This window comes from Bidens hawaiensis, unplaced genomic scaffold (assembly GCF_021521415.1).
Source record: "Bidens hawaiensis isolate Kalapana, Puna unplaced genomic scaffold, B.hawaiensis_p1.1 tig00003649_1, whole genome shotgun sequence".
Taxonomy (NCBI): Eukaryota; Viridiplantae; Streptophyta; class Magnoliopsida; order Asterales; family Asteraceae; genus Bidens; species Bidens hawaiensis.
Window position 1 is genome coordinate 109,593 of NW_027491208.1, and position 9,816 is coordinate 119,408.

Here is a 9,816-nt window from a genome sequence, read left to right on the forward strand (position 1 = left end):
AAATCACAATGGTCAAGTGGTTCACTAACACTGCGTTTAACACTATCTTTTCGAACATATTTACTTTGTGACTGACCTTGGAATCGTTTAACCGTAAACGAATTTCAAAACGCATAGGAATCTATGGTGGCTCCTTTAACGCCAGACACGGTTCTTTTCTTTTAATCATCAGTAATGCCTCCTTCATTCTTATTTTCGTCGCCTGCCATGAAACTAGGTTTTTTTTTTGTTTTGGGTATATGATCTTAAACGCGCTCTGATGCCATGATAACTTTCATTATCATGGTTCAAAGTACATGTTCCAATACTTTCTGTGTGTCTAATATTACATTGGTAAAAGACCCTTAGGGGGTGTTTGGGCTTCCCCCTTAATATAAAGAAGGGCCAACAGCAAATAAAGGAAAGAAATAAAATAACGTTGCAAATCAAACCATAAAAGAAAACAATTAACAAATATGGAGAGACTAAAAAGAGAGCAGATCATGATGAGAGTAAATCACGTCCATTATAATCAAGTGCGTAGCATTAACACTTATGACGGTACTGCACTTGATTGTGTAGTTAATACTTGTACCCATCATAAGTATTATCTTTATAAGGACTCCATGGATCAGTATGAAAAAGAGCAAACCATCGGGATTATCCGTCAAGATTAAGAGATGGTCATCACCCACCATTATTTTTAGTTTTCTCTCACTTGCAAATACCCAATTTTTTTACGCCAAATTCAAATAATTAATATCAACAAAAATACAATTAGATTTTCGAACAAAAATAAATAAATAAAAACAAAAAAAAAGTTTATTAGTATCCAAAAGATATAACCCAATAAGAAGATCATCCAGCTCGGGGTCAAGACTGAATTTTAATACCCTATACATAACTGGCTAGTAAGGTGGATTATGAAACCAAACCCTCAATATCCAGTTTCAGGTTTTTCGTGTCTGGTACTCACCACCCCCAACTTAAATTCATCAGTTTTATTATTTTATAATTTGTATATGCATGTTTAGCAGTAGACAAATTGGTAGGAATCGGTTCCAACATGGTAAAAAAAGAGTCAAGAACTGGGTAGGAACAGGTTCCCAGTATGATCGTGTTTTGACCGGGTATGAGTGAAACCGGTTTCGGCAGGTCCGAGTTTAGGTACAGTTCGTGGGTGAAACTGAAACTTAGTTCGTAGCCTAGGGTTGGGCAGTATTGGGTCCGAGTCTGGTACACAGAATTGGATTTTATGCCTTCCTTTATGTCTATATGCTAAGATGAGTCAATACCATTTCAATGAATCATATAATAAGTACTACAAAAGCATTGCTTTCAGTACTTAAGAGATGCGCCCAAGTAGTTTGTTTATAATCATCAACTATTATAAGAAAATAACCATTATAAGTGTTAGCTTATAAGGACCCCATGTATCAATAATATTCAATATGAAAAAGAACAAACAGTTAGGATTATTCGCCATGATTATTAAATGGTCATCACCTTCCATGATGTCTGATTTTCACTCACTCGCAAATACCCAAGTCTATTATGCCGAATTCTAATATTATCAACAAAATTACGATTATATTTTGGAAGAAAAAAGAATCAACAGGAAAGAGAAAAAAAGGTTTATTGGACCAAAAGATATATAGCCCAATAAGCAGATCATCCAGTTCGGGTTCATGACTGAAATTTCATACCCTATACCTAACCGACGGGTAAGATCGAGTATGAAACCAAACCCTCAACACCGGGTTTCAAGTTTTTCGTGTCCGGCTTTGGCTTTGTACCTCACTACCTCCAACTCAAATTCATAATTTTTATTATTGATACGAACAGAGGGTTTACTTTCGTATCTTTTGCTATTTTGTTTTATTTGCACGAGTCAAGGACCAGTATGCCTTTTCTTTTTATTGTTGGGGTGTCTATATAACATTGAATAAGTTTGTGATTGATGATATAACTTAGCAGCCGATTGTTTTCTGAATTATTCAGAAATCGGTTTTTCTTTTTTATCTCTATTAGTTTCTTGTTCTATAACCCTATCAAGGGTATCAAAGCCGTTCCGATCACCGATCGGGATCCCTCTCACTATCATGACGAACACTCGTAATCAGGATGTTGAAAAAACTCTCAAGGAGCACGATAAAGCAATCTCGGATATCCAAGGGTCCTTAGCAGCTCTAATGAAACAACAGGAAGAGATACTCAAGGTGGTTAAGGAGAAATCGACCACCAGCGGCTTGAAAAACGATGGTAACTCGGGTTCGTCCTTCTCTTTTGCCAACGCAGAATCGAAGGGTACCAGAACCATGCGGATCGGGAAGGTGGAATTTCCCAAGTTCTCTGGAGAAGACGTGGAGGCGTGGGTTTATCGTTGTGAGCATTTTTCGAACTTGATGAAACGCCGGAAGAGGTAAAACTTAGGTGTGCGGTTGTCCACCTAGAAGGGGATGCTATACAATGGCATCGGTATTTTATGCGCACTCGTGGGGCTACCGTTGCAGAGGTTCCATGGAATGATTATGTTCGAGCTATTTCGAGCAGGTTCTCCAACGCCATGTTTGAGGATCCCTTGGAAGAGATTGCTTCCCTCACTCAAAAGGATCTCACCATTGAAGCATTGCATGTCTCCAACTCCTCATTTGATTCACTACTGAACAAGGTAAACCTTAGTGAAACACAAGCTGTTAGTCTCTATCTAAAAGGTCTTATGCAAGAAATACGAGGACCGGTTAAGATGTTTAAACCGTGTACTCTACATGAAGCTTATGGATTGGACAAGGTCCAAACGATTAACACTGAAACATTGGAAGGGAAACTCAAAACAGTGAAGGGGAATGTGACAAATGCAAGGGGCAGTACAGATGTCAAGATTAACCCACCCACAAACGCAACCGGATTACCTATTTTACCCACTCCTAATAGGCTAACCTCGATGGCTTCTAGACCAACCGGAGGGGCACGCCGACTCACAAGTAAGGAGTTGGAACAAAAACGGGCGAAAGGAGAGTGTTTTGGGTGTACCGAAAAATTCGTACCGGGGCATAAATGCGCCCGAAATAGGAACCAGGTGTACATCATCGAGGTAGAGGATGAGGATGAAATAATGGTAGATGAAACGATAACCGAAGAAGAAGAAGAAGAAAAAGAACACCATATCTCCATTCATGCATTGACGGGCCTTCCTTCTTACTCTACTATGCGAGTTCAAGGCTCGATGGGTACTCGCCAACTTCACATCCTTATCGATTCGGGATCGACCCATAATTTTATCGACCTCAAGTTGGCTAAAAAGTTTCAATGCAAAGTAAGGGACATTCCACCCATTAGCGTTAGTGTAGCAGATGGTAAGAAACTCAGTGGCACCCAAATGTGTCCCGACTTTCAATGGAACATGCAAGGTCATTGGTTCACTTCCGAGGTATTACTTCTCTCCTTGGATAATTATGACATGATACTTGGCGTGCAGTGGCTCCTTCCATTACACGATATCCTTTGGAATTTTCATAAGATGACTATGCAGTTTGTAGTGGATGGTAAAAATTATGAATTGAAAGGACTCCAAAATAATAAGCTGGCAGTTTGTTCGATGGAAAAAATGGATGGGTTAGTGCATAAGCATGCTAAGGATGGGTCACTACAATTGTTCAGCCTCCAATTAGCAAGCTCGGAGCCCGCATACCAATCCAAAATAGTGTGTGACAAAAATAAAAAAAAAGAGGACCTTCAGTGGAGGGAAGTGATTCGTTTGTTTCCCGAGGTGTTTCAGATGCCGAACGGGCTGCCCCCCACAAGGCGACCACCGGATTATGCTTATGGAGGGAACCGAACCCATTAGTCAAAGGCCCTATAGATACCCAGCTGTGCAGAAGGATGTAATAGAGAAAACGACTCGCGAATTATTGGATGCCGGAATAATACGTAATAGTCAGAGCTCCTTTGCGGCGCTGGTCGTGTTGGTTAAGAAAAAAGACGGGCAGTGGCGGATGTGTATGGACTACCGGCGGTTGAACGAGGCCACAATCAAAGATAAATTTCCTATTCCCTTAATCGAAGAACTGTTAGATGAGCTTTCCGGAGCCACGTTTTTTTCGAAATTGGATTTGCGCTCCGGGTACCACCAAGTTCGAATGGTACCTGAAGACGTCCATAAAACGGCGTTCCGAACTCACGAGGGTCATTACGAATTTCTTGTCATGCCGTTTGGCCTTACAAACGCACCAGCCACTTTCCAAGCTCTAATGAATCACGTTTTTCGGCCAATGCTACGAAAGGGGGTTCTAGTGTTTTTTGATGACATATTGGTGTATAGCCGGAATGAAGAGCAACATATGAAACACTTGAGGCAGGTCCTATCTGTAATGAAAGAAAACAGATTGTTTGCTAAGGAGTCTAAATGTGTGTTCGGAGGACGCGCGGTCGAGTATCTGGGTCATATTATTTCTGGGGAGGGAGTGAAGACGGACCCGACTAAAATTGAGGCAGTTCAACAATGGCCTATACCGAAAACACTTAAACAGCTCCGGGGCTTTTTGGGGTTAGCCGGGTATTACCGTCGATTCATACGGTCCTTCGGTATCATTGCTAAACCACTCACCGAGTTGTTAAAAAAAGATGGTTTTCGATGGGGGGAGGACGCACAAAACGCGTTCGATCAGCTTAAGGGAGCTTTATCCTCGGCAACGGTTTTATCCTTGCCCGATCCCACCAAACAGTTTATAGTCGAAACCAATGCTTCGGCGGGTGGTCTAGGGGCGGTTCTCATGCAAGATCGTCACCCGATTTCTTTCCTAAGTAAAGCTCTTACTCCGAAACAAAAAGCATTTTCGGTATACGAAAAGGAGTTACTCGCCATCATGATTGCGGTTAAACAATGGCATTATTACCTTATCACCGGCCCGTTCATGATTCGTACCGATCTAAGGAGCCTCAAACACCTTTTGACACAAAAGGTGACGACTCCATTACAACACAAATGGCTCGCGAAACTCATGGGGTATAATTATTGCATCGAATACAAAAAGGGTAGAGAGAATGTTGTAGCTGACGCGCTATATAGAGTCCAAGGAGCCACACTTTTTACTACTGCTATATCAAAAATTGAACCATTATTATTGCAAAGGGTGATGGATAGTCAAAGTAATGACATCGAAGCTCAATCTATTATTCATAAAGTGAAAGCAGGTGTGAACTTACCAAGATTTGCATGGAATGGTAAGTGGTTGACTAAAGATAACAGAATGGTAGTAGGGGGTGACACACAACTACGGGCTGAAATAATTAAGATCTGTCATGACTCACCGATGGACGGCCACTCCAGGGTTCGAGAAACAGTACAACGAGTGAAAGGGTTATTTTTATGGAAAGGCATTTAAAAGGGGGTGCGCCAGATGGTACGGAGTTGTGATGTGTGTATGCGGACTAAGCATGAGAACGTGTCTTCATCGGGGTTGTTGCAACCATTACCCATACCCGACACTATTTTCACCGATATTTCTATGGATTTCATTGGTGGGTTACCGAAGGTGAAAGGAAAGGATACCATATTTGTGGTGGTCGATCGACTCACCAAATATGGTCACTTTATGACATTGGGTCATCCATTCTCGGCCAAGGATGTAGCCCAGGTGTTTATTGATAATATTTATAAATTGCATGGTTGTCCTAATTCTATAATTTCAGATCGAGACCCTATTTTTTTAATTTCGTTTTGGACGGAATTTCTGAAGCTCCAAGGAGTATCCGCCAAGTTGTCCACGGCATACCACCCGCAGACCGATGGTCAAACAGAAGTGGTTAACATGTGTTTAGAAGGTTACTTGAGATGTATGGTAATGGAGCGTCCCCACACATGGGTGAAATGGGTTTCGTTGGCGGAATGGTGGTACAACACTACTTTTCATTCGTCACTGGGTAAATCGCCTTTTGAGGCTTTATACGGGTACCGTCCACCTCTCCATATACCCTATATTCCCAAGGGAACTACTGATAAGGAAGTTGATGATATGATGCAAGATCGAGAGGCAGCGGTGAAGGTACTGAAACAATCACTCCTTAAAGCTCAGAACCGTATGAAGCAACAAGCGGATAAGCACCGCACTGAGAGGGTATTTGAAGCAGGCATGTGGGTTTACCTTAAGCTACAACCGTATATGCAGAATTCCTTACGGGTTCACAAGCACTCCAAGTTAACTCCTAAGTATTTTGGTCCCTTTCTTATTGTGGAAAAGGTGGGAAATGTTGCTTACCGGTTGGATTTGCCGAACGATGCTCAGATCCAACCGGTTTTCCATGTTTCATTACTGAAAGATGCCGGCGGGCCGCCGACCATGATAGTTCCACTTCCCGCAGATGCTCGGTTCCATTTGCAGCCACATGAGGTGTTGGAAAGGAAATTAATCAAACGTGGTAACAGGGCGGCGATGAAAGTATTGGTGCATTGGAAGGGACAAGCAGTGCAAGATGCCACGTGGGAGTTTCTTGATGAATTGAAGCTGCGTTTTCCCGACTTTGGCGAGCTTACTTCTTGAGGACAAGAAGTGAGTTAAAGAGGGAGTATTGATACGAACAGAGGGTTTACTTTCGTATCTTTTGCTATTTTGTTTTATTTGCATGAGTCAAGGACCAGCATGCCTTTTCTTTTTATTGTTGGGGTGTCTATGTAACTTTGAATAAGTTTGTGATTGATGATATAACCTAGCAGCCGATTGTTTTATGAATTATTCAGAAATCGGTTTTTCTACTTTGTCTCTATTAGTTTCTTGTTCTATAACCCTATCAAATATTTTATAATATATATATATATATATATATATATATATATATATATATTCATGTTTATAGGTGGATAAATCAAGGGTTTTCAAGAACCAGGTCATGTAGAAACCGGCTTCGAGTATGATCGTGTTTTTGACCGGGTTTGCCGAGGTTTTATCGGGTTTTGGCCAATTAGGGTCTGACTTTTAACCGGGTGATGTGTGACAAACGTATATAATATTAATAACCAAGTTTTACCGAATTCACTTAAAAAAAACACACAATCGGCAAGTGTACCGGTCGCAATGTAGCTAGCAAGTAAGAACGGATATCGAACCTAGGACACTATGGGTAAGCTCTAGTTATTAAACCTAAAAGATTACTAACCTAGACTTTCTTTTGATTTTTAGAATTCTTTTTATATTACTTAAACTAATAATGCTTAACTAATTAAAAATTAAATTAAAAATAAAACTTTATAAAAATTGGGTTTTAAAACAAATATGAGAAACGACTACCTAGGTAATGGAATCCTACTAGTTAAACTTAATAGCTAACGAACTTGACTTGGTTGAAAAACAATATCTTAAAAAAAATATGACACTAAAGACCACTAAAATACGCTAGATCGCCTCCCGGCCTCACCAACGACACCCTAGAACTCTAATGACATGTGAAGCTCAATTGTTAAAGGGTTGGATCACCTCCCAGTCTCACCTTACCTAATAATATTATGGTACCCCACAACCCAAATCACCTCCCGGTCTCTTTTTCTAACTTTAAAGAATGCTCCTTTGGCATTTTACAATACATAACTTTCTTTACAAGCATTTTTCTTTTCTTGAACAACTTTTGATGATACAATACATAACTTTCATAACAAACTTTCAAAACATACTTTTTTTCAATCTTTTTTTTTCTTTTCTTTTTTTATCATTTTTTTTTTCAATCTTTTATATCACCCTAAAATATATAACTATTTCTAAGCTCGTAAAAAGATGGGCATGTGGTGTGTGCTGGTTTGAGTGCATCTAAGTCTTACCATCTCAAAGTTTTCAGATTATGGTAATCCTCCCTAAGCATCGAAATTCGGTTTCACCGTTTTTAAAATTATTATATATAAGAAATCTGCTAAAGAGTACTATTAAAACTAGTTGGGCCTACCGACACATCCCAAGTTTAGTGCGCTATCTTTTATTTAATCTCATATATAATAGTAGTTTTAAAAACCAATCTCAAATTTTTCTATCATTTTCCATTATAATTTAGAATTTTTTTTTAAATTTATTTTTTAACCAAAAGAAAACGTCAGTTCCCATACTAGACGGGACTTAGAGTTTACGTGTTACCATGGGGATAGTGACTCTGAGGATACACTATTGGGGCTCGAAGGTTCTTAGTCAATAAATAAAGTTTTAGGTTTATGGGACAAAGTCCAATAATATTTAGGAATAGCTCGTACGGCCTTCACATGACCATTCATCCATCAAAATTTCACCGAGTGCATCTAATTAGTACCATCAACAAGTCCTTGGCTTATGGTGATTTGTCAAACCAGTTTGCTATGACTCTAGTTTTTCTAGCTCTCTTTGTCTGAGATGGGGTAGGTGTAGCCGTGGTTTTTGAACTTAAAGCGCTTAATGCAATTGAGGGCTTGATAGGCTGGTGGCTGGGTTTAAGTGGACAACAATATCGGCAATCGCGGTTTTTACGTTTATCTGTGCTTAAAAGATAACCTATATGTTTTGAAAACTAGTCTTGAATTCTGATTCCATTGCAAATATATATTTTTCGGGGACGAAAAAGATTTAAGTGTGGGGATATTTGATATGGCCTAAACTATATATAAATATTATAAATGTTTCCTACATTTTAAATAGCTTTTGACTTTGTTTTTATTTAATATTACTCTCAATTATCTCATATTTAAAGTTTAAAGGTTTCATAAGGCAACGAGTTTAAAATTAAATAAATGATTATGTGAATGCATTGTAGGTGTCGAAGTCTTGGACTTAAAGTTTTACAAGACATATGGGCTGGGCTTACGAGAGGATCAAAAGAAATAAAGAAAATCCTACAAGATGGATTATTATTGTTATTATAAAAAGAAAAGTCATAAAAATATATATATAATAAAAACTTGTGTGGACGGCTCGGGGTGCAAAATCAGAAGGCGCTGTAGACAAAGAAACAAAAAGGGAATAATATTGGTTTTATGCTTTTGGTGGAGGAATTCAACGTGAATTCAAAAGAGCAAAAGATGGTGGTGGTGGTTGTTGGGAACAATTCACAATAAGAAGAAAGCAGGTGTCACGACAATTACTCGGAACAGAGGATTAGTAAGTCCAAGAATTCATCAATCATTCATTTAATTATTTAGTCAAACTCCTTTATATATTTTTTTATGAACTCATATATTATTTTTGTTTCATACTTTATTATGAGTGGCTAAACTTTTATACTACCTAGGTTTTGGTTGAACACTATGTTATATTAATAGTTTGACTAACTACTATTGACTTTGGTTGATTTAATATTATGGTAAAGTTTTTAATTCGTTTGGTCATAATATAGTTGAGTAATTAAATGTAGTTTATTGCTTTAATATTTATTCCACTTGTGTTTAATAGTTTTTTGGTGATTGTTAGATGCTTGATTAGGTTGTTTACTTTGTGTTTTCAACTTGTTTGCGGTTTATGGTCGAAATAACCGTAGGGATATTTTATAAAAGTTTATTAGATTTTATTGTTCTTTCACTAGAGAGGTCGGGAGGCAATTTAGTGTTGTGTCATCTTTGTCTTTTGCGGGTTTGGGTAATAATTGCACGGGAGTGGGTTGTCCTAGGTCTCTAAGATTATTGTGATACAAGTTGTGTTCAAGTTAATTAAAAATACCCCCTTTATATTAATATATATTGTATCCGAAGAGACCGGGAGGTGATTTGGGTTGTGGGGTACCATAATATTATTAGGTAAGGTGAGACTGGGAGGTGATCCAACCCTTTAACAATTGAGCTTCATATGTCATTAGAGTTCTAGGGTGTCGTTGGTGAGTCCGGGAGGTGATCTAGCG